Source organism: Carica papaya, chromosome 6 (genome assembly GCF_054855325.1).
Source record: "Carica papaya isolate Zhongbai chromosome 6, ASM5485532v1, whole genome shotgun sequence".
Classification (NCBI taxonomy): domain Eukaryota; kingdom Viridiplantae; phylum Streptophyta; class Magnoliopsida; order Brassicales; family Caricaceae; genus Carica; species Carica papaya.
Window position 1 is genome coordinate 13,164,520 of NC_142314.1, and position 26,425 is coordinate 13,190,944.

Below are 26,425 nucleotides of genomic sequence, written 5' to 3' on the forward strand. Positions count from 1 at the left end.
GAATTTCACATAGAGATTGCTGAATAATATCCCCCAGGTAAAATCTAAGCTGTAGGAGAAAGGGATTAGAATTGTGAACGTGCGCTCTGGATGTGACAAGGAGGAAACCACCGAGCATGTCTTCTTTGATTGTGAAAAAAGCTAGGGCTTGCTGGCAAAAACTGGGTATACACTTCCTGGCAAGACAGACCAATGAAGTAATTAGATGGATGGAACATCAAGCTAAAACGATCGCAAAGCAGGAGTTAAGGGAGATACTTTACTGCTTATGGTGCCTCTGACTTGAGCGGAATAAATTTATGTGGACTTGAAGGACGTTTGGTAATTAGACCTCCATCTTTCTAGCGAGGAAGTTTTTACAAAAATGGAGACAGACACATTAAGTTAGAGACAAAGGTAAGGTACAACTCTTGGGCACCAAGTCAAGGTCCCTGCTGTTGGAAGCTCCATCACATGGAGTCTGGAAATTCAATGTGGACGGTACAATTTTTGACGCAAGTTATGAGGCATGATAGGGAGCAGTCATCCGAGACTCGGCAGAAAAAGTATTGACGGTTTTCTCTAACAGGTTATGAGGGTGTCGATCTCCCTACCTAACTAAACTACTTGGCTACCGTAATTCACTGCAATATATAATCTCCAATATCATTGGGTCGGGCGTTGTCGAAGTGGACGCACAAATGGTAAAAAATGCTTTGACGACCAATGGGGAATATTGTTTTGAGTTTAGATTCATTATTGAAGATTGTAGGACTCTGCTGGCACTTCGAGCTAATGTATCCATAAGTTGGGTTCAAAGACAAGGCAACAGTAGCCCATAACATTGTGTAGACTGCTCGTTCCCATTCTTGTTTGTATGTTTGGGAGAGTTTACCTCCCAATATTGTTGTAATGTTTTCCTAACTGTTAATCAATTGATTACTTAAAAAAATGAAGACGCTAGACTTTTTATTATTTATGAATTAATCTTATTTGATATATATATATATGTATATATACACTAAGTGAAGTGCGCATTACAATAAGCCACATCATCAAGTACTATTGATTTTTTACGCAACTAATTAAAAGATGCATTTAATTCATTAATTAGATGAATATATGTGTCATTTTATGAAGTAAAGTGATACGAAATAAATCAATATATTTATAAGAATATATATTTTTATTAATAGATAGAAAAATTGAATGTAAATAAGAATATACATATTCTTTTACGTATGAATATAAGAATATGAAATGAAATAAATCAAACCAAAAAAATAATAATAATCGTTGCTAACCTTCCATTGTAGTTTTAATTAAGTTTGAGAATAAATTTATGTCTGCCATGCGGCGCACGGCGACTGGTCGCGCTATTGATGTGGCAGTCCTATGTGGCATGGTTTCCATTTTTTATACTTTCATCAAAGTTTTCCAGTTTTCTTTTCAAATAGGTCATTCCTTATTTCTAGTTTGGCACTGACTTTTGAAGATTATTTTCAAACACACCCAAAACCCATATTTCTTCAAAATTTCAATGAAAAATTAAAATTTAGACTTTTTAAAATTATTTATTAATATAATTTGATTACTCCAAGGCTAAATTCCGACCCTGGGTGTTACAGAATATATGTATTTCTACTAAAAAAAAGTTATAAATACTTGTCAATAACATTTTCTTGTTGCTAAAAAGTTGCACGATATACACATTGATGCACATAGATATTTATTATTCTCTTGAAAATTGTATACATTTGCTTACAACTCAAACCCTACTTACTACCTTCATTAAGTCTATCATTCTCCTCTTTGTTGGTGGTAATCATCACCATGACACCTCATCATCTCTCCTCTTTAATTATAATTGCACTAGCACCTACAAGCAACTTCAAAATGATCCAACTCTATCAGTTCCAAGCTCGAATAGCTCTGGCAGTGCAATTCCACGTCCTTTCTTAACGGTCATTATATATATGCTCTTAATTAATATATGTATCAACTAGTTGATGAATGTATACATTCTTATTTTGATAAATACTTGGGAGTGTCATTCTTTTTCTGGTGCAAAAGAGTGCAATATGCATAATGATGCATATAGACAACTCAAACCCTACTTACTACCTTTCTTTACCCTATCATTCTCCTCTTCGTCCGCGGTAGCCATCACCATGACACTTCACCACCTCTCGTCTTTATTGAAAATTGAACTAGCATTTGGAAGGAACTTCCAAACAGTCCAACTCCAACAGTTCCAATGTTAAATATTCACAATTAAAAATAAGTTAAAATAAGTTTTGGGTAACTCGTAAAAAAATAAAATAAACTCAATGGTAAATGCATCAGAGTTTATGATCCACAAAAAATAAAATAAATTCAATGGTATATTGTACAAAAAAATATATAAATTTATATGTATACATATATATAATTGCAATACTTTCTTATAAAAATGAAATTAGCAAAACATTAAAGTTTATGATCCACAAAAAATGAGATAAATATAAATATAAATATAAAATATTGTTTATGCAAGTATATATCTTCAATATACATTATCCAATCAAATTATTTAAATATTTAATAGTTGTTTATTCATATTGTAAAATGGACAATATTTTTATCGGTTTAAAGTACTGTATAAAAATAACTGAGATAATCAAGTAGGATAAGTTGTAAAATACCTAGTTGTTGAGGCATGTTTTGGTTAATTACTGATTCGACGGTATAAAAATTGTGCAAATGTTTCTTCTCCATCATTGTCTTCGTCTTCGTTGTCTTTTTCTACTACTTCGCTAAAATTAAACATAATTTATAACTAAGAAACTATGATTTTGAGAAGAATGAGAGAAACTTTAAGTGTATTAACCTATATATAGAGTTGAAAGATGAAATCTCTATTAACTAATTTTGTACTATAGAGAATATTAAGTAAGAAATATGAAATTTTAGTATTAGTGGATATAGTATCCCGTAAAATCTGGATAATTTATAGCAGAAGATATATTACCTTTTAATTATAAATAACTATAATAGGATTTTGGATATCTTTTATACTCATTAATGCAATTTATTGTCAAATACAAGTAACCAAATTAAATGCAATTTATTGTAAAATACGAGTAACCAAATTATTTAACATTATTTTATATGATATTAAATTTTCTAAAGAAAGTCACTATATAATAGTATTTATTGTTAATTATACCAAAATAACCAAATTATTATAGCAAATATTAAAAAATAAAAAATTTAGTATTAGCAGATTCAGCATCCCGTAAAATTCGGGTAATTTATATTAGAAAATAGATTACCTTTTGATTATAAATAACTATAATAAAAGATAACCAACGATAAATTTTGAATATCTTATATGGTCGTCAATGAAAAATTATTGTAAAATTTTCTAAAGAAAAATCACAATTATTAAATCTACCAAAGTAATGAAATTACTATAGAGAATATTAAGAAAGAAATATGAAAATTTAATATTAGCATATATAGTATCCCATAAAATTCGGGTAATTTATATTAGAAGATATATTACCTTCAAACTATAAATAACTATAATAATAGATAATTTATTATAAATTTTGAATATCTTTTATAGTTGTCAATGCAATTGATTGTAAGATATGAGTAACGAAATTATTTGAAATTATTTTGTAACACCCGGGCCCAAAAATTTGGCCTGGGATAATCAAATTATAAAAATAATAATTTATAACAATTTTAATTTTAATTTTTAATTGAAATTTTAGAGAAATATATATTTTGGGTATATTTGAAAATAATTAGGGATAAAGTAGAATAAAAAAGGACTTATTTAAAAAGATATCTAAAAAATTGGTGTAAAAGTGAAAATAACATAAATTTGGCCACGTGGACTGCCACGTCAACAGTGTGACCGATTCTCGTGCACCGCATCACAGACACACGTCCACGCGGGCAATCCGCTTGCTAACGGATCCAACAGATCCAGATCTCCTTCCACATGCACGGACGGCCCAGATCCATTTTCTCTTCAGGCGCAATCGAACAGTCAGATTTAATCCGATCATGCAGCCCAAATTAGTTTCCCAAATAAGAGTGATCTGATGGCTGGGAGTGGGTCATGTGTCCTTGTACAGATAGCCCAGATCGACGTGGAGAGGGCATTTAAACATCACTTCCCAAAAAACCCTAACCCTAGCCGCACTTGACGCCACAAAATTGTTTATTTTATCTATACTCTTTAATTATTTCTAGGTTGTTATTATTTACTTACCGAATGCACTTTAATTCATTGGTTTATTTGCCTTTCCGTTTATTAATTTACCTAACCGTTTATCCATGTCAGTTGATTAGTTTGAAATAAATGTCTTGTTTACACTTTCTTTAAATATTCAATATTAAACTATATAGTCTATTAAATTATCATTATATTTTTCGTATAATCATGAAATGATAATTGTTGTTTGTAATTGGTGGCTAGTGAATGATTGAACATGTATGTAAAAGGGCTAACCAGGTATCATGAAAAATGGTGTATGGACTCGGTACATAGGACAAACCCTATCATGGACATTATCTCAATCGAACAGGGCTGAGACGTCCCACACCGGAAAGGGTTAGAAAGTATTTGTTCACCCTCATACCGAACGGAGTATTGAGGTAGTGGTATGTGTGGCACCAATAACCGGACAGAGTGTGGGGACAGACAGTTAATTAATAGATTGGACATTGGGTTCATGTATAGGGGGAACTCCTATGGACCCCTAGAGGTACCAATAAGTAGGTAAAAAGGTAAAGGTTGACTATTATTGTTCATTGGAATGTATAATGAATTGTTATCTTGATTATTATCTTCACAAGTTGAATTCAAGGACTTAAAAGGTGAATATGAAATGTATACTTTTAAATAAAATGAATTTACCTAAATAGGAAAATGACTCCATTGGTTGTTTTGTAATTTTTGCTAACCTTTAGTTTTTCGTAGTGGTTAATAAGTGTTGACATTCTTACTGGGCTATTATAACTCATTTTTCTTATTTAACCATTTCACATTAGTAAGACCAAGATCTGGATCCTGAAAGTAAGAAAGTTAGCGACTAAAGGTTGCCTCCCACGTCCCATTAGAGTTGTCCTGTAGAAGTTAACCCTATAGGAATTTTGTTGCATTTCTATTTCTGTTGCATTTCTATTTGGTACCATCCTAAATATTATAATTTTAAATAATATCAAAATATTTATTAAATTGAATAATGTAATATTTTCACTAATTAACTAATTATTAACAAAGATTAATTAATTTTATTATTATTAAAAAATAAAATAATATTCAATAACTTATTATTAAAAATCAACAACCAGAAGCAAAAAAATTAAGCTGTGCAGGAAAATAATAATATGCAGAAAATTGAAGAATATAAAAAAAAAGGACATTGTTTGTACTTGTAAGAGGAGCACTCACCTGGTTGCGCTCCATAATGTAGCAAAAAGAAGAATAAGAATAAGAAGAACAAGAAGAACTAGTAGTAGTAGCAATAGTAATAGTAATAGTAGTAGCAGCAGTAGCAGTAGTAGCAATAGTAGCAGTAGCAGTAGTAGCAGTAGTAGCAATAGCAGCAGTAGCAGTAGTAGCAATAGCAGCAGCAGCAACAACAACAACAGTAATAGCAGCAGTAGCAGCACCAGCAGTAGTAGTAACATCAACAGTAGTAGTAGTAGTAATAGTAATAGTAACAGCAGTAGTAGTAATAACAGTAGTACCAGCAACAACAACAATAGTAGTAGTAGTAGCAGTACTAACAGTAATAACAATAGCAACAGTAGCAATAATAGCAACAGTAACAATAGCAGCAATAATAGTAGTAGTAGTAGTAGTAGTAGTAGTAATAATAGTAGTAGTAGTACCTAAAAATACCCATATATTTGAAGACTTTTAGCATCAACAACAAATCAAAGCTTGAATTTCTCAATTAGTCTCTCTTACTTCTTCGTCCGATATTTCAACAAAGTAGCCTACCTCTTCATTTTCTCTAACAAAAACAAATCAATTCTAATTGATCATTTTGTCATTTGTAGGTTGATTTGTACATTCAAATTCTTCTTCAATTGAATTAATATGACAACGAAACTTTTTTTTCTCATTTTAAATTAATTAATTAATTCAAGTAAGGAAATCTGAAAAAAATATTTGATAGTTAATAATACTATTAATTTTTTATGGTATTACATATAATACAATAGTAGTGACAGTAGTAGTAGTAGCTGTAACAACAGTAGCAATAGTAGCACTAATAGTAATAGTGGTAGTAACAATAATGGCAATAGTATAAATAATAACAGTAGTAGCAATAGTAGCACTGGCGGCTATAGTAGTAGTACTTGTTGTAACAGTTGCAGCAGTAGTAATAGCATTTATAGTAGTAGTATTAGTAGTAGTAGTACCTATAGTTTTTTAGCATGAACCACAAATCAAAACTTAAGTTTCTCAATTAGTCTGTCTTACTTCTTCTTCTCATATTTTAACAAATTATTGTATTCAGCTAGCTTATCTCTTTACTTTTTCTAACATAAACAAATCAAGACTAATTGATCATTTTGTCATTTATAGGTTGATTTTTACTTTTAAATTCTTTTTCAATTGAATTAATATGACAATGAAACTATTTTTTATTCATTTAAATTAATTAATTAATTAAAGTAAAAAAATCTATAAAAAAAATACTGGATAGTTAATAATACTATTAAAATAAATAATTTTTTTTGTGTGTTACATATAATGTAGTAGTAGTGACACTAGTAGTAACAGTAGTGACAACAATAGTAATAGTAGTATTAGCAGTAGTAATAGTAATAGTGGTAGTACCAATAGGAGTATCAGTAGAAATAGTAACAATAATAACAATAAAAGCAATGGCAGTTGTAGCAATAATACCTGTTGTAGCAGTAGTAGCAATATTAGCCGCAATAGAAGTATCAGTAGTAGTAGTAACAGTAGTATTAGTAGTAATAGTTGTATTAGTAGTAATAATACTAGTACTAGTACTAGTACCTACAAATACCCATGTACTTGAAAGCTTTTATCATCAATGACAAATCAAAACTTGAGTTTCTTAATTAGTCTCTCTTATTTCTTTCTCTTATATTTCAACAAATTATTATATTCAGCTAGTCTATCTTCATTTTTTCTAACAAAAACAAATGAAGCCTAATTGATCATTTTGTTATTTGTAGGTTGATTTGTACATTCAAATTCTCTTTAATTGAATTAATATGGAATGAAAAATTTTATTTTCTTTATTTAAATTAATTAATTAATTTAAGTAATGAAATTTGAAAAAAAAAATACTGGATAGTTAATAATACTATTAAAATAAACTAAATTTTTTATGGTGTTACATATAATGCAGCAGTAGTAGTAGTAGTAATAGCTTTAACAAAAGTAGTAGTAGCAGTATTAGCAGTAGTAGTATTACTAGCGGTAGTAGTAGTAGTAGCTGTAGTAGAAATAATAGCAGTAGTAACAGTAACAGCAGTATCAATAGTACTTGCTGTAGTAGTAGTAGCAGTAATAACAGCAGTAAAAGTAATAGTAGTAATAGCAGTAGCAATAGAATTAGTAGTAACAATAGTAGTAGTAACAGTATTAGCAACAGTCATAGTACTATTAGTGATAGCAGCAGTAGTAGCAGTAGTAGAAATAATAGCAGTGGTAGCAGTAATAACAGTAGCAGTAGTATCTGCTGTAGTAGTAATAGCAGTAACAATAGCAGTAAAAGTAACTATAGTAATAGCAGTAGTATTAGTAGTTTTAGTAGAAGTAGTAGGATTAGCAGTAGTAGTGGTAGTACTAGTACTAGTATCTATAAATACTCATGTAGTTGAAAGCTTTTATCATCAACCATAAATCAAAACTTGAGTTTTTAAATTAATTAAAATTATTATATTCAACTAGCCTATCTATTCATTTTTTCTAATAAAAACAAATCAAGCTTAATTGATCATTTTTCCATTTATACATTGATTGGTACTTCCAAAATCTTCTTCAATTGAATTAATATAACAATGAAACCTTTTTTTCTCATTTAAATTAAGTAATAAATTGAAGTAAACAAATCTGAAAAAAATGTTGAATAGTTAATAATGCTATTAAAATAAACTTGATTTTTTGTGTTATTACATATAATCAAGTAGTAATAGCAGTAGAAGTAGTATCAATTGCTGTAACAGTTTTAGTAGTAATTGTAGTAGCATTGGTAATAACAGTAGTAAAAATATTAGCAGCAGTAGTAGTAGCAGCAATAGCGGCTTTAGTAGTAGTAGCAGTAGTATCAGAAGTATTAGTAGTAGTAGTAGTATTAGTAGTAGTAGTAGTGGTAGTAGTAATAATAGTAGTAATACCAATAAATACCCATGTACTTAAAGGCTTTTAGCATCAACCACAAATCAAAACTTGAGTTTCTTAATTGGTCTCTCTTACTTCTCCCTCTCATATTTCAACAAATTATTATATTTTGCTAGGCTATCTCTTCATTTTTTCTAACAAAAACAAATAAAGTCTAATTGATTATTTTACCATTTGTAGATTGATTTATACATTCAAAATATTTTTCAATTGAATTAATATCACAACAAAACTTTTTTTTCCTCATTTAAATTAATTAATTAATTCAAGCGGAAATTTGAAAAAAATGCTTGATAGTTAATAATGCTATTAAAATAAACTATATTTTTTGTGTTATTACATATAATACAGTAATAGCAGCAACAGTAACAGCAGTAGTAGCAACAGTAGAAGCAATAGTAGTAGTAGTAGTAGAAGTAGTATTAGTAGTAATAGCATTTGTAGTAGTAGTTGTACCTATAAATACCCATGTACTTGAAGGCTTTTAGCATCAATCACCAATCAAAATTTAAGTTTCTTAATTAATCTATCTTACTTCTTGCTCTAATATTTGAATAAATTATTATATTTAGCTAGCTTATCTTTTTTCCTTTTTTTAACAAAAATAAATCAAGCCTAATTGATCATTTTGTCATTTGTAGGTTAAATTTTACATTCAAATTCTTCTTCAATTGAACTAATATGAAAACGAAACTTTTTTTCTTCATTTAAATTAACTAATTAGTTAAATTAAAGAAATCTAAAAAAAATGTTGGATAGTTAATAATACTATTAAAATAAGCTAAATCTTTTATGGTGTTACATATAATGCGGCAGTAGTGACAATAATAGTAGCAACAGTAACAAAACTTGGGTATCTTAATTAGTCTCTCTTATTTCTTTCTTTCATATTTCAACAAATTATTATATTCAGCTAGTCTATCTCTTCATTTTTTAACAAAAACAAATAAAGCCTAATTGATGATTTTCCTATTTATAGGTTGATTTGTACTTTTAAATTCTTCTTCAATTGAATTAATATGGCAACGAAATTTTTTTTTCATTTGAATTAATTAATTAATTCAAGAAAAAAAATTTTAAAAAAGCATTGGATTGTTAATAATACTATTAAAATAAACTAAATTTTTTATCGTGTTATATATAATATAGTAGGAGCAGCAGTAGTAAAAGCAGTATTAGCAGCAGTAGTAGTAACAATGGTAGTAGCAGTAGGAGCAGTAGTAGAAATAGTAACAGTAGTAGCAATAGCAGCAGTGGCGGCTGTAGTAATAGTATCTGTTGTAGCAGTAGTAGCTGCAATAGAAGTAACAGTAATAGCAGTAGTAAAAGTAGTAGTTGTAGTAACATGAGTAGTAGTAGCAGTAGTACTAGTACTAGTACCTATAAACACTCATGTACTTTTTAGCGTCAACCACAAATCAAAACTTGAGTTTCTCAATTAGTCTTTCTTATTTCTTCTTCTTATATTTCAACAAATTATTATATACAACTAGTTTATCTCTTCATTTTTTCTAACAAAAACAAATCAAGCTAGGTTTATTTGTACTTCTAAATCTTCTTTAATTGAATTAATATGACAACGAAACTTTTTTTTTCTCATTTAAATTAAGTAATAAATTTAAGTAAGAAAATCTGAAAAAAATGTTAAATAGTTAATAAAGATATTAAAATAAACTTAATTTTTTGTGTTGTTACATATAATGCAATTATAATAACAGTAGCAGTAACAGTAATAGCTGTAATAGTTTTAGTAGTAATAGTAGTAGCAGTAATAAAAATAGTAGTAGTAGCAGTAGCAGCAATAGTAGCTTTAGCAGTAGTAGCAGTAATATAAAAAGTCTTAGTAGTAGTAGTAGCATTAGTAATTGTAGCAGTACTAGGAGAGCAGTAGCAGCAGTAGCAATAGCAGTATTAGCAATAGCAGTAGCAGTAGTAGCAGTAGTAGTAGTAGTAATAGTAGCAATAGTAAGAGCAGTAGTAGCAGTAGTAAAAGTAACAGTAGTAGTAGTAGCAGTAGTAGTATTAGTAACAGTAGTAGCATTTGTAGTAGTAGTTGTACCTATAAATACCCATCTACTTGAAGGCTTTTAGCATCAACCACAAATCAAAACTTAAGTTTCTCAATTTGTCTATCTTACTTCTTGCTCTCATATTTGAACAAATTATTTTATTCAGCTAGCTTATTTTTTTATTTTTTCTAAAAAAACAAATCAAGCCTAATTGATCATTTTGCCATTTGTCGGTTGATTTTTACTTTTAAATTTTTCTTCAATTGAATTAATCTGAAAATGAAATTTTTTTTTCATTTGAATTAATTAATTAATTAAAAAAATTGAAAAAAAATATTGGATTGTTAATAATACTATTAAAATAAATTAAATTTTTTATCGTGTTATACATAATGCAGTAGTAGTGATAATAGTAGTAGCAGCAGTAGTAACAGTAGTAGCAATAACAGTATTAGTAACAATAGTAGTAACAATGGTAGTAGCAGTAAGAAGAGTAGTAGCAATAGTAACAGTAGTAGCAATAGCATTAGTGGCGGCTGTAGCAGTAGTATATGTTGTACTAGTAGTAACAGTAGTAGCTGTAATAGAAGTAATAGTAATAGTTGTAACAGTAGTATTAGTTATTATAATAGCATAAGTAGTAATAGCAATAGTACTAATACTAGTGTAGCGCCCGGAAAGGGGCCAAAAAAAAAAAAAAAAAAGCCACGTTGGCAGCCACGTCAGCAGGCCCGGTCAGCAGTCCCGGCCAACCGGGACCTGCCACGTGGCAAGACCACGTCGTTTCAGAACGGGCCACGTTGGCGATCCACGTAGGCGCGATCAGACGGCCCAGATCAAGCGTGCGATCGGACGGCCCAGATGCAATCGCACGGACGGCCCAGATTCAATAAAAAACGGACGGCCCAGATTAAAACAAAATGGACGGCTGAGATCAAAGGTAAAGGGTTATAAATAGAACCCCCACACCAGACCACAAACCCTAGCCGCCTACCGCTCGCCGGAGAAGACGAACCAGAAGCCGGACGCCGCCACCCGCCGCCGCACTGGGAAATTTTCGACCGCCGATCGAGGTAAATTTCGTACCCCCGACTCGTTTTTCCATGATGATTCTTCCTGCGGCCAAATCGGAGCCAAAATCCTGGCCAAACGGCTGGAATACACGGCCGAAGCCCAGCGGCGCCGCTGCGCCCCTTCTCGGTTTTTGCCTCCGATGAGGCCCTTCCCGGCCTCCGTTTGATGCAATTTTTATATCACCGTGATCACCATTCTTTTCTCTACAGGTTGACCGGAGTTGAATCACCAAAACACGAACCTCGCCGGAGAGCCGCCGCACCCGAGAGCGCCGCCGCCGGTAAGCTCTGTTTTTCTGTGATTTTTTGGCCCCCCGAGGGCCCTAGGGTTGTTTTCTCGCAGGGACCGATGCGAGTGTGGCCGAATTCAGCCAGAAACGGCTGAAAACAGCCAACCCGAGGCGAATCGCCGTAGCCAGCGGCGGTGCCGTCGCCGGAGCACGGCGGAGCCGCCGTGCCGGAGTTGCGGTATTGGCCGAAAGGGGCCCTGGGCCTAATTTGGGATTTTTTGGAACACGTGCAGGTACCAGTAGTGCGTTTCAGTTCCCCGAGAAAAATTCAGGGAAAATTAGGGACAGCCTGTAGGCGCACAGTGAAGCCGTGTTCGGACCCCGAAACGTGTAAGGACCCCTCACCCTATTTCCTATCACGGTTTTAAAGTTTAATAAATGATAAAACGGTATTTCATGAATCAACGAATGTGTGAAATTGCTTAAGGTCACTAATGGAGCCCGAGTCTAGTGTATTTGTCGGTTAACTGTTATTTGGCCTGTTTTACAGTTTTAAATGCAGCATGAGGTTCGATGTTTTCATTTTATAGTTTCGTGTGCATATTTTACTGTTTTATTGATTATGGATTAAATGACCGGGATATTGATGCTGTATGTTGTCTGTTTAGCATAAATTACTGTTTGCTTGCTTGTATGTGGATTAATGATGCTGACTGAGGAAAAAGAGAATGAAAAATTATGTAAATGGGTAATGGTATAATGTGGTCAGCCTGACTAGATATCCTGGGAGATGGTGGACGGACCGGGTCCGTAGGGAACCCTACTGGGATTGTGGTCTCCCATACAGGACGGGGTATGGAGATCTTATGTGTTTTGGCGCCGATACCGGACGGGGTATGGGGACGGCCCGTTTCACCCTCATACCGGACGGGGTAATGGGGTCTATGGTTTGGCGCTCATACCGGACGGGGTATGGGGACGGCCCTGGAATGGATTTCAAGTGTTAAGGATTAACGGGTAGCAGGACCCCTATGGATCCCCATGGATACTAGTGGGCTGGTGAATCAGGAAAATATGTTGTGTAACGATTGAATTACGAAAAGTTTGATAGGTATTATGTTATACAGTTCATATATATGTTTTCATGATGATGATGATGTTATTGCTTTCGTATATTGTTTTATGAATTTCACCGAGGTAAGTGAATGGTAAAGGTTTATTTATTAATAAAAGGATTTGTTGTAAATTATGCTCCATTGGTCTTTTTGTGTTTTCTACCCACCTTTACCCCCGTGACGGTGAGATATCGTGATGTCTTTACTGGACTAGTGTAGCTCATTCCTTATTTAATCATTTCAGATCAAGAGGACATCGTTCCCGAGCCGGTTCCGCAGGAGGACGACGAAGAGGACGCCTAAAGACTCCCTAGTCACATTCGTAGTTTTTTTACTTTCAAGTTTCTCCTTTAGGTAGTTTAATCTTTTATATTTTGTGAGCACGTTTTTTGGTTTTAGTGTAAGGGATGTTATTCAAATTTTGACTTCGCTTCCGCATTTGATATTTATAATATAATTTCCATTTTAAATTTCCGGGGCTGCTACAACTAGTACCAATAAATACCCATGTACTTGAAAGCTTTTACCATCAACCACAAATCAAAACTTGAGTTTCTCAATTAGTCTCTCTTATTTCTTCTTCTTATATTTCAATAAATTATTATATTCAACTACTCTATCTCTTAATTTTTTTAACGAAAACAAATTGAGCTAGGTTTATTTGTACTTCCAAAATCTTCTTTAATTGAATTAATATGACAACGAAACCTTTTTTTTTTCTCATTTAAATTAAGTAATAAATTTAAGTAAGAAAATCTAAAAAAAATGTTAAATAGTTAATAAAGATATTAAAATAAACTTAATTTTTTGTGTTGTTACATATAATGCAATTGTAATAACAGTAGCAGTAATAGTAATAGCTGTAATAGTTTTAGTAATAATAGTAGTAGCAGTAATAAAAATAGTAGTAGTAGCAGTAGCAGCAATAGCAGCTTTAGCAGTAGTAGTAATAATATCAAAAGTCTTAGTAGTAGTAGTAGCATTAGTAATTGTAGCAGTACTAGGAGAGCAGTAGCAGCAGTAGCAATAGCAGTATTAGCAATAGCAGTAGTAGTAGTAGCAGTATTAGTAGTAGTAATAGTAACAGCAGTAGTAGCAATAGTAGAAGTAACAGTAGTAGTAGTAGTAGCATTTGTAATAGTAGTTGTACCTATAAATACCCATGTACTTGAAGGCTTTTAGCATCAACCACGAATCAAAACTTAAGTTTCTCAATTAGTCTGTCTTACTTCTTTTTGAACAAATTATTTTATTCAGCTAGCTTATCTTTTTATTTTTTCTCAAAAAACAAATCAAGCCTAATTGATCATTTTGCCATTTGTAGGTTGAATTTTACATTCAAATTTTTCTTCAATTGAATTAATCTGACAACAAAACTTTTTTTTCTTCATTTAAATTAACTAATTAATTAATGTAAAGAAATCTAAAAAATGTTGGATAGTTAATAATACTATTAAAATAAACTAAATTTTTTATGGTGTTACATATAATGTAGTAGTAATGACAGTAGTAATAATAGCAGTAGCAAAACTTGAGTCTCTTAATTAGTCTCTCTTATTTGTTTCTCTTATATTTCAACAAATTTTTATATTCAGCTAGCCTATCTCTTCATTTTTTTAACGAAAACAAATAAAGCCTAATTGATCATTTTGCCATTTGGAGGTTGATTTTTACATTCAAATTTTTCTTCAATTGAATTAATCTGACAACGAAACTTTTTTTTTCATTTGAATTAATTAATTAATTAAAAAATTGAAAAAAAAACATTTTATTGTTAATAATACTATTAAAATAAATTAATTTTTTTATCGTGTTATATATAATGCAGTAGTAGTAATAGCAGCAGTAGTAACAGCAGTAGTAACAGTAGTAGCAATAGCAGTATTAGCAACAATAATAGTAACAATGGTAGTAGCAGTAAGAAGAGTAGTAGGAATAGTAACAGTAGTAGCAATAGCATCAGTGGCGGCTGTAGCAGTAGTATATGTTGTACTAGTAGTAACAGTAGTAGTTGTAATAGAAGTAATAGTAATAGTTGTAACAGTAGTATTAGTAGTTGTAATAGCATAAGTAGTAGTAGCAATAGTACTAGTACTAGTACCTATAAATACCCATGTACTTGAAAGCTTTTAACATCAACCACAAATCAAAACTTGAGTTTCTCAATTAGTCTTTCTTATTTCTTCTTCTTATATTTCAACAAATTATTATATTCAACTACTCTATATCTTTATTTTTTTAACAAAAACGAATCGAGCTAGGTTTATTTGTACTTCCAAAATCTTCTTGAATTGAATTAATATGACAATGAAACCTTTTTTTTTCTCATTTAAATTAAGTAATAAATTTAAGTAAGGAAATCTGAAAAAAATGTTAAATTGTTAATAAAGATATTAAAATAAACTTAATTTTTTGTGTTGTTACATATAATGCAATTGTAATAACAGTAGCAGTAATAGTAATAGCTGTAACAGTTTTAGTAATAATAGTAGTAGCAGTAATAAAAATAGTAGTAGTAGCAGTAGCAGCAATAGCAGCTTTAGCAGTAGTAGTAATAATATCAAAAGTCTTAGTAGTAGTAGTAGCATTAGTAATTGTAGCAGTACTAGGAGAGCAGTAGCAATAGCAGTATTAGCAATAGCAGTAGCAATAGTAGCAGTAGTAGTAGTAGTAATAGTAGCAATAGTAACAGCAGTAGTAGCAATAGTAGAAGTAACAGTAATAGTGATAGCAGCAGTAGTAACAGCAGTAGAAATAGTAGTATTAGAAACAATAGTAGTAACAATGGTAGTAGCAGTAAGAAAAGTAGTAGGAATAGTAATAGTAGTAGCAATAGCAGCAGTGGCGGCTGTAGCAGTAGTATATGTTGTACCACTAGCAACAGTAGTAGTTGTAATAGAAGTAATAGTAATAGTTGTAATAGTAGTATTAGTAGTTGTAATAGCGTAAGTAGCAGCAGCAATAGTACTAGTATACCCATGTTCTTGAAAGCTTTTACCATCAACCACAAATCAAAACATGATTTTCTCAATTAGTCTCTCTTATTTCTTCCTCTTATATTTCAACAAATTATTATATTCAACTACTCTATCTCTTAATTTTTTTAACAAAAACAAATCAAGCTTAATCTATATTTTTGTCATTTGTAGGTTTATTTTTACTTTCAAAATCTTTTTCAATTGAATTAATATGACAACGAAACTTTGTTTTTCTCATTTAAATTAAGTAATAAATTTGAGGAAATCTAAAAAAAATGTTGAATAGTTAATAACGATATTAAAATAAACTTGATTTTTTGTGTTCTTATATATAATGCAGTAGCAATAACAATAGTAGTAGTAGCAATAGCTGTAACAGTTTTATTACTAATAGTTGTAGCAGTGGTAATAGCAGTAGTAACAGTAATAAAAATAGTCGCAGTAGTAGCAATAATATCAAAAGTATTAGTAGTAGCAGTAGTAGTAGTGCAGTAGTAGTAGAGTAGTAGCAATAGTAGCAATATCAGTATTAGAAACAGTAGTAGTAGTAACAGCATTAATAGTAGTAATAACAGTTTTAGATATAGTAATAGTAGTAGCAACAGTAGTAGTGGCAGCTGTAGCTGTAGTATTTGTTGTAGCAGTAGTAGTAGTAATAGCAAAAATAGAAGTAACAGTAGTAGTAGTATAAGTAGCATTAGTAGTAGTACCTATAAATACCCATGTACTTTAAAGCTTTTAGCATCAACCATAAATCAAAACTTGAGTTTCTTAGTTAGTCTCTCTTATTTCTTCTCTTATATTTCAATAAATTATTATATCTAGCTAGCCTATCTCGTAATTTTTTCTAACAAAAACAAATAAAACCTAATTGAAAATTTTATCATTTGTCGGTTGATTTGTACATTCAAATTCTTCTTCAGTTTAATTAATATAGCAATGAAACTTTTTTTCGTAAAAAAATATTAGATTGTTAATAATACTATTGAAATAAACTATATTTTTTGTGGTGTTATATATAATACAGTAGTATAGCAATAGTAGTAACAACAATTAAAGCAATAGTAGCAGTAGTAATAGCAGTATCAGTAATAGTGGTAGTAACGGTGGTAATAGCAATAGTAAAAATAGTAACAATAGTAAAAATAGCAGTAGTAGTAGCAATAACAGTACTAGAAGTAGTCGTAGTAACAATTGAAGTAGTAGTAATAGTAGCAGCAGTAGCAGAAGTAGTATTAGCAGTAGTAGTTGTAGTGGTAGTAGCAGTAGTGGTAGTAGCAGTAGTCATAGTAGTAAAAATAATAGCAGTAAAAATAGTACCTGCTATAGTAGTAGTAACAGTAATAATAGCAGCAGTAGTAGTATTCGTAGTAGTAGTAGCATTAGTAATATTAGTAGTAGTACTAGTACCTATAAATACTCATGTACTTGAAGGCTTTTAGCATCAATCACAAATCAAAACTTGAGTTTCTCAATTAGTCTTCCTTACTTTTTTCTCTCATATTTCAACAAATTATTATATTTAGCTAGCCTATCTCTTCATTTTTTCTAATAAAAATAAGTCAAGCCTAATTGATTATTTTGCCATTTATAGATTGATTTATACATTCAAAATCTTTTTCAATTGAATTAATATCACAACAAAACTTTTTTTTTCTCATTTAAATTAATTAATTAATTAAAGTAAAGAAATTTGAAAAAAATGCTTGATAGTTAATAATGCTATTAAAATAAACTATATTTTTGTGTTATTGCATATAATGTAGTAGTAGTAGCAGCAACAGTAGTAGCAACAGTAACAGTAGTAGTAGTAGCAATAGAAATAACAGTAGTAGTAGCAGTAGAATTAGTAGTAGTAGTAGCATTTGTAGTCATAATAGTACCTATAAAAACCCATGTACTTGAATGCTTTTAGTATCAACCACAAATCAAAACTTAAGTTTCTTAATTAGTCTATCTTATTTCTTGCTCTTATATTCGAATAAATTATTATATTCAGCTAACTTACTTTTTTATTTTTTCTAACAAAAGCAAATCAATCTTAATTGATCATTCTGCCATTTATAGGTTGATTTTTACATTCAAATTCTTCTTCAATTGAATTAATATGACAACAAAACTTTTTTTCTTCATTTAAATTAATTAATTAATTAAATTAAAGAAATCTAAAAAAATATTTGATAGTTAATAACACTGTTAAAATAAATTAATTTTTTTTTTGGTGTTACATATAATGCAGTAGTAGTGAGAGTAGCAGTAGTAGCAGTAGCAGTAGCAGTATTAGCAGCAGTAGTAGTAATAATGGTAGTAGTAGAAGTAGCAGTAGTAAAAGTAGTAATAGTAGTAGCAATAGCAGAAGTGGCAGCTGTAGGCAGTAGTGTGCTAGGACCATATAAGTAGAGGGATACATGGGCTATTTGAGTGAGAGAGTGATGACAAAGAGTAGAGAGACTATTAAGACAAGTCAAGGAAGTGGATAATGGGATATTTGTTTCTGTGAGCTTTGGGGAGAGTCTAAGATATCTAGAATTTTCCTTTAGAGAGAAAAAGGGGACTGTCTGGAGTGAGAGAGAGAGTTGAGGGCGACTCCAATTTAGGAATTTTATTGATTTCAATACATTATTTAAATTTAAATTTGACTTCATGGGCATGGGTAGGCTCATTTTTGTTTATTACAGATGGAGTGAAGCAAGAATCAAGATAAGATTCACCACCAGTGGAATCCAATACATAGGGGATACAAGAAGAGAATAAACGAGATTTATGCCATTATACTCATATGAACATAATAGCTAAAATTAACACACATGTATAAGAATATTTTTTGTCATTCACTGTGGTATAACATATGTTGATAGGAAGCTAAGGAACATTTTGACTGTGTTGAATTAGATGATGATGAATTTGAGAAGTATGTATTATTGGTAATATAAAACAGGATGCCTTGACTATTATAGGTTGCGGGGCGTTGCAGGATAAGAGAAAATTATAGGTAGGTGATTTGAGTTGAGGGAAACACCCACTAAGGTGAATGAGTTACTGCACTGTAATGCATATTCTGATTACTTGAGGTGCTGATCTGGGCTTAATGAGTGATTTATGTTCATCTTGTTATTTAATGTTGTTTTTCCAAATTAAATAAACTAGGAGGGTGATCCCGATCTAGTCAACCAAGTTCTTGAAGCATAGAGGAAACAAGAAAAGGGAAAACTAAAGGTGTGTAAGAGTGAGATTAAATAGAGGTTCATACAGCGAATAGTAATACAAGAACAATGCTTCTGAAAAAGAGAAGAAAAAGAAACAGCAAGAGGCAGTAGGATAGATAAAGAAAATTTATACATTCAATTTGTAGAATTTCGGAACTATGTGAATGTATGAACACATGTTTTAGATCTTCTCAAATTTTGTTTATCTAATATATATATTTTCTTGATATGAAAGTTTATGAGCACTTGTATATGGGTTTCCGGGCTGGGTCATTACACTGTGTGAAGTGATGCATGATTTTAAAATATTTTTTTATTTTTAAATTTGTGTAAATTTAAATTCACAAAATTATATATTAGTTAATAATAAAAAGATATAGTAAAATTAATTATTTATGAAATTATTTTGTTTCAGAAAATATTTTGCCCTTTATGAAAAAGACAATTATTTTATTTTACTTTGCTTATTTCATAATATATAAACTTTATAATAGAAACATGTATACACATCAATACATTTGCTTATTTCATAAATATATAAATTTTATAATAGAAACATGAATGCACATCAATATATTTTATAAGTAAAAGGTATAAAACTACTTTTTGATTTGCTATTTGATTAGGTTACTAGAAGGACATTGGTGATCTTTCTATTTGGTAACATCCTAAATATTATAAATCTAAAGAATATCAAAATATTTATTAAATTGAATAATATAATATTTTGACGAATTAACTAATTATTAACAAAGATTAATTAGTTTTTTTTTTATTAAAAAATAAAATAATACTTAACAACTTATTATTAAAAATCAGCAACAAGAAGCAAAAAAATTAAGTTGTACAGGAAAATAATAATACGCAGAAAATTAAAAAAGAAAAAAAAAGAAATGGACCAAGCTTGTAGCTATAAGAGGAGTGCTCGCCTGGTTGCACTCTAGAATGTAGCAAAGGAAAAGAACAAGAAGAATAAGAAAAAGAAGAATAAGTAGTACTAGTAGTAGTAGCAGTAGCAGTAATAGTAGCAGCAACAGCAGCAATAGTAATAGCAGTATTAATAACAATAGCACTAATAGCAATAGTAGCAATATTGACAGTAACAGTAACAACAGCAGTTGTAGTAATAGTGGTAGTAGCAGTAGCAGTAGTAACAATATTAGTAGTAGTAGTAGTAGCAGCAGTAGAAGTTGTAGCAATAGTAATAGTTGTAGTAGTAGTAGCAATAACAATAGTAGTAGCAGAGTAACAGTAACAGTAGTAGTAGTAGTAGTAGTAATAATATTATTGGTAGTAGTTGCAGTAATAGTGTCAGTACTAGTACCTATAAATACCCATTTACTTGAAGGCTTTTAAGATCAACCACAAATCAAAGCTTGAGTTTCTCAATTAGTCTTTTTTACTTCTTACTCTTATATTTCACCAAATTATTATATTCAGCTAGTCTATCTCTTCATGTTTTCTAACAAAAACGAATCAAGCCTAATTTATGATTTTTCCATTTGTAAGTTAATTTGTATATTCAAATTCTTTTTCAATTGACAACAAAATTCTTTTTTTCCTCATTTAAATTAATTAATTAATTCAAGTAAGGAAATCTAAAAAAAAAAGTCGGATAATTAATAATACTTTTAAATAAACAAGTACGTATAAATACCCATGTACTTGAAAGCTTTTAGCATCAACCACAAATCAAAGCTTGAGTTTCTTAATTAGTCTCTCTTACTTCTTCCTCTCATATTTGATAAAATTATTATATTCAACCAGCCTATCTCTTCATTTTTTCTAACAAAAAAAAATAAAGCATAATTGATGATTTTGTTATTTGTAGGTTGATTTGTACATTCAAATTCTTCTTCAATTGAATTAGTATGACACCAAAATTATTTTTTCTCATTTAAAATTATTAATTAATTCAAGTAAGCAAATCTGAAAAAAAAATAATTCTGGATAATTAATAATACTATTAAGATAAACTAATACCTATAAATACCCATGTACTTGAAAGCTTTTAGCATCAACTAGAAATCAAAGCTTTAGTTTCTCAATTAGTCTATCTTACTTCTTCCTCTAATATTTAAACAAATTATTTTATTCAGCTAGCCTATCTTTTTAGTTTTTCTAACAAAAACAAATCAAGCCTAATTGATGATTTTACCATTTGTAGGTTGATTTGTCGATTCAAATTCTTCTTTGATTAAATTATCTTTTATGCAAATTAATTAATTAATTCAAGTAAAGAAATCTAAAAAAACAATGTTGGATGATTAATAATACCATTAAAATAAACTAGTATCTAGAAATACCCATGTACTTGAAAGCTTTAACATCAACTACAAATCAAAGCTTGAGTTTCTGAATTAATATCTCTTACTTTTTCCTCTAATATTTGAACAAATTATTATATTCAGTTAGCCTATCTTTTAATTTTTCTAATAAAAATAAATCAGGCTTAATTGATGATTTTGTCATTTGAAGATTGATTTGTAGATTTAAATTCTTCTTCGATTGAATTAATATGACAACAAAACTTTTTTTCTTTTAAGTAAATTAATTAATTAATTCAAGTAAAGAAATCTAAAAAAACAATATTGGATAATTAATAATACCATTAAAATAAACTAATACCTATAAATACTCATGTACTTGAAAACTTTTAGCATCAACTACAAATCAAAGCTTGAGTTTCTCAATTAGTTTCTCTTACTTCTTCATCCTATATTTTAACAAAGTATTATATTCAGGTAGCCTATATCTTCATTTTTCTCTAACAAAAACAAATTAAGCCTATTTGATTATTTTGTCATTTGTAAATTGATTTGTGCATTCAAATTCTTCTTCAATTGAATTAATATGATAACAATTTTTTTATGTAAATTAATTAATTAATTCAAGTAAGAAAATCTAAAAAAAAATGTTGGATAATTAATAATACCATTAAAAGAAACCAGTACCTATAAATACCCATGTACTTAAAAGTTTTTAGCATCAGCTACAAATCAAAGCTTGAGTTTCTCAATTAGTCTCTTTTATTTCTTCCTCTCATATTTCAACAAATTATTATATTCAGCTAGCCTATCTCTTCATTTTTTTTAACAAAAAAAAAATCAAGCTTAACTGATGATTTTACCATTTGTAGGTTGATTTGTACATTCAAATCCTTCTTCAATTGAATTAATATGACAACAAAATTTTTTTCTTTATGTAAATTAATTAAATATTTTAAGTAAGGAAATCTAAAAAAATGTTAGATAATTAATAATACCATTAAAAGAAACTAGTACTTATAAATACCCATGTACTTGATAGCTTTTAGCATCAACCACAAATCAAATCTTGAGTTTCTCAATTAGTCTCTCTTACTTCTTCCTCTCAAATTTCATAAATTATTATATTCAGCTAGCCTATCTCTTCATTTTTTCTAGCAAAAATAAATCAAACCTAATTGATGATTTTGTCATTTGTAGCTTGATTTGTACATTCAAATTCTTCTTCAATTGAATTAATATGAAAAATGAAACTTTTTTTCTCATTTAAATTAATTAATTAATTCAAGTAAGGAAATCCAAAAAAAAATTCTAGAAAATTAATAATACTATTAAAATAAATTATATTTTTTATGATGTTACATATAATGCAGTAGTAGTGACAGTAGTAACAGTAGTAACAATAGAAGTATTAGCTGTAGTAGTAGTAACTGTGGTAGTAGCAATAGTAGTAGTAATAGAAATAGTAATAGTACTAGCAATAACAACAGTGGTGGCTGTAGCAATAGTGCCTGTTATAGCAGTAGTAGCAGTAGTATTAGTAATAATAGTAGCATTTGTAGTAGTAGTATTAATAGTAGTAGTGCCTATAAATACCCATGTACTTAAAGTCTTTTAGCATGAACCAAAAATCAAAACTTAAGTTTCTCAATTAATTTAACTTACTTCTTCTCATATTTCAACAAATTATTATATTCAACTAGCTTATCACTTCGTTTTTTCTAACATAAACAAATCAAGCCTAATTGATAATTTTGCAATTTGTTGATTGATTTTTACATTCAAATTCTTTTTCAATTGAATTAATATGACAACGAAACTTTTTTTTCTTCATTTAAATTAATTAATTAATTAAAGTAAAAAAATCTTAAAAAAATGTTGGATAGTTAATAATGTTATTAAAATAAACTTGATTTTTTGTGTTATCACAAATAATGAGTAATAATAGCAATAGCAGTAGTAGTAATAGTTGCAACAATATTAGTAGCAGTAATAGTAGTAGTGGTAATAACAGTAGTAACAATAGTAAGAATAGTAGCAGTAGTAGTAATAGCTGTTTTAGCAATTGTAGTAGTAATAGCAATAATAGAAGTAACAGTAACAGTACTAGTAGTAGAAGTATTAGTAGTAATAGTATTATTAGTAGTAGTAGTAATAGTACCTATAAATACCCATTTACTTGAAAGCTTTTAGTATCAATCACAAATCAAAACTTAAGTTTCTCAATTCGTCTCTCTTACTTCTTCCTCCCATATTTCAACAAATTATTATATTTCGCTAGCTTATCTCTTCATTTTTTTCTAACAAAAACAAAGCAATGCTAATTAATGATTTTGCTATTTATAAGTTGATTTGTACATTTAAATTCTTCAATTAAATTAACATGACAAAAAAAATTTCTCATTTAAACTAGATTTTTTGTGACGTTACATATAATGTAGTACTAGTATCAGTAATAGCAATAGCAGTATTAGCAGTAGTAGCAGTAACAGTACTAGTAATAGTAGTAGTAGTATTAGTAAAAATTATAACAGTAGTAGCAATAGCAGCAGTGGCGACTGTAGCTGTAGTATTTGTTGTAGCACTAGTAGTAGTAGTAGCAAAAATAGAAGTAACAATAGTAATAGTATCAGTAGTTTTAGTAGTAGTAGTAGTAGAAGTAGTATTTATAGTAGTAGTACTACCTATAAATGCCATGTACTTGAAAGCTTTAGCATAAACCACAAATCAAAACTTAAGTTTCTTAATTAGTCTCTCTTATTTCTTCCTCTCATATTTTATCAAATTATTATATTCAACTAGCTTATCTCTTCATGTTTTCTAACAAAAACAAATCAAGCATAATTGATTATTTTGCTATTTGTAGGTTGATTTATACATTCAAATTCCCTTCAATTGAATTAATATAGCAACAAAACTTTTTTTCTTTATTTCAATTAATTAATTAATTCAAATAAGAAAATCTAAAAAAAAATAATGGATAGATAATAATACTATTAAAATAAACTAAATTTTTTATGGTGTTACATATAATGTAGTAGCAGTAGAAGTATTAGCAGCAGCAGTAGTAGTAGTTGTTGTAGCAGTAATAGAAATAATAGCAGCAGTACCAATAATAGCAGTAGTAGTAATACCTACTGTAGTAGTAATAGCAGTAATAACAATAGTAAACGTAATAGTAGTAATAGCAGTAGCTGTAGTATTAGTAGTAATAGTAGTAGTAGTAGTATTAGTAGTAGTAGTAGTAGTAGTAGTAGTAGTAGCAGTAATAGTAGTACCTATAAATACTCATATACTTGAAGGCTTTTAGCATCAACCGTAGATCTAAATTTGACTTTCTCAATTAGTCTCTCTTACTTCTTTCTATAATATTTTATTAAATTATTATATTAAGCTAGCTTATCTCTTAATTTTTTTTTAACAAAAACTAATGAATCCTAATTGATCATTTTTTTATTTGTAGGCTGATTAATACATTCAAAATCTTCTTCAATTGAATTAGTGTGACAATGAAACTTTTTTTCCTCATTGAAATTAATTAATTAATTCAAGTAAGGAAATCTGAAAACAATGCTGGATAGTTAACAATACTGTTAAAATAAACTTGATTTTTTGTGTTATTACATATAATGCAGTAATAATTATAGTAGTATTAGTAGCAATAGCTATAGCAGTATTAGTAGTAGTGATAATAGTAGCACTAACAACAGTAAAAATAGTACCTGTAGTAGCAGTAGCAGCAGTAGCAGCAGTAACAGCTTTAGTAGTAGCAGTAGTAACAGCTTTAGTAGTAGCAGCAATAGAAGTAACAGTAGCAATAAAGGTAGCAGAAGTATTAGTAACAGTAGTAGCATTAGTAGTAGTAATAGTAGTATTAGTAGTAGTAGTAGTACCTATAAATACCCATGGACTCGAAGGATTTTAGCATCAACCACAAATCAAAACTTGAGTTTCTCAATTCGTCTCTCTTCTTCCTCTCATATTTCAACAAATTGTTATATTCAGCTAGCCTATCTATTCATTTTTTAACAAAAACAAATGAATTCTAATTGATCATTTTGCCATTTGTAGGTTAATTTGGACATTCAAATTCTTCTTCAATTGAATTAATATGGCAATGAAACTTTTTTTTTCTCATTTGAATTAATTAATTAATTTCAAGTAAAGAAATTTGAAAAAAAAATGCTAGATGGTTAATAATACTATTAAAATAAACTAGATTTTTTATAGTATTACATATAATACAGTAGTAGTGGCAGTAGTAGTAGCAGTATTAGCAATAATAGTAGTAGCAGTGGTACTAGTAGTAGTAGCAGTAGTATAAATAGTAATAATAGTAGGAATAACAGTAGTAGCGGCTGCATCAACAGTACCTGTTGTAGCAGTAGCAGCAGTAGTAGCAACAATGAAGTAATAATATTAACAGTAGCAATAGTATTGTAATTGTAGTAGTATTAGTAGTAGTAGTAGTACAAGGAGTACTAGTACCTATAAATACCCATGTACTTGAAGGCTTTTAAAATCAATCACAAATGAAAACTTGAGTTTCTCAATTAGTATCTCTTACTTCTTCCTCCCATATTTCAACAAATTATTATATTTCGCTAGCTTATCTCTTCATTTTTTTCTAACAAAAACAAAGCAATGCTAATTAATGATTTTACTATTTATAGGTTGATTTGTACATTTAAATTCTTCTTCAATTAAATTAATATGACAATGAAACTTTTTTTTCCTCATTTAAATTAATTGATTAATTCAAGTAAGGAAATCTAAAACAAAAATGTTGGATAGTTAATAATACTATTAAAATAAAGTAGATTTTTTGTGGTGTTACATATAATGCAGTAGTAGTAGTAGTAATAGTAGCAGCAGTAGTATTAGCAATAGTAGTAGTAATAGTAGTAGTGGTAGTAGCAGTAGTAGCTGTAGCAACTGTAGCAGTAATAGCAATAGTAGAAGTAACAGTAGTAGTAGCAGTTGCAGTAGTAGTACTAGTACCTATAAATACTCATGAACTTGAAAGTTTTTAGCATAAACTACAAATTGAAAATTGAGTTTTTCAATTAGTCTCTCTTACTTCTTCCTCTCATATTTCAACAAATTATTATATTTAGGTAGCCTGTCTATTCATTTTTTCTAACAAAAATAAATCAAGCCTAATTGATCATTTTTT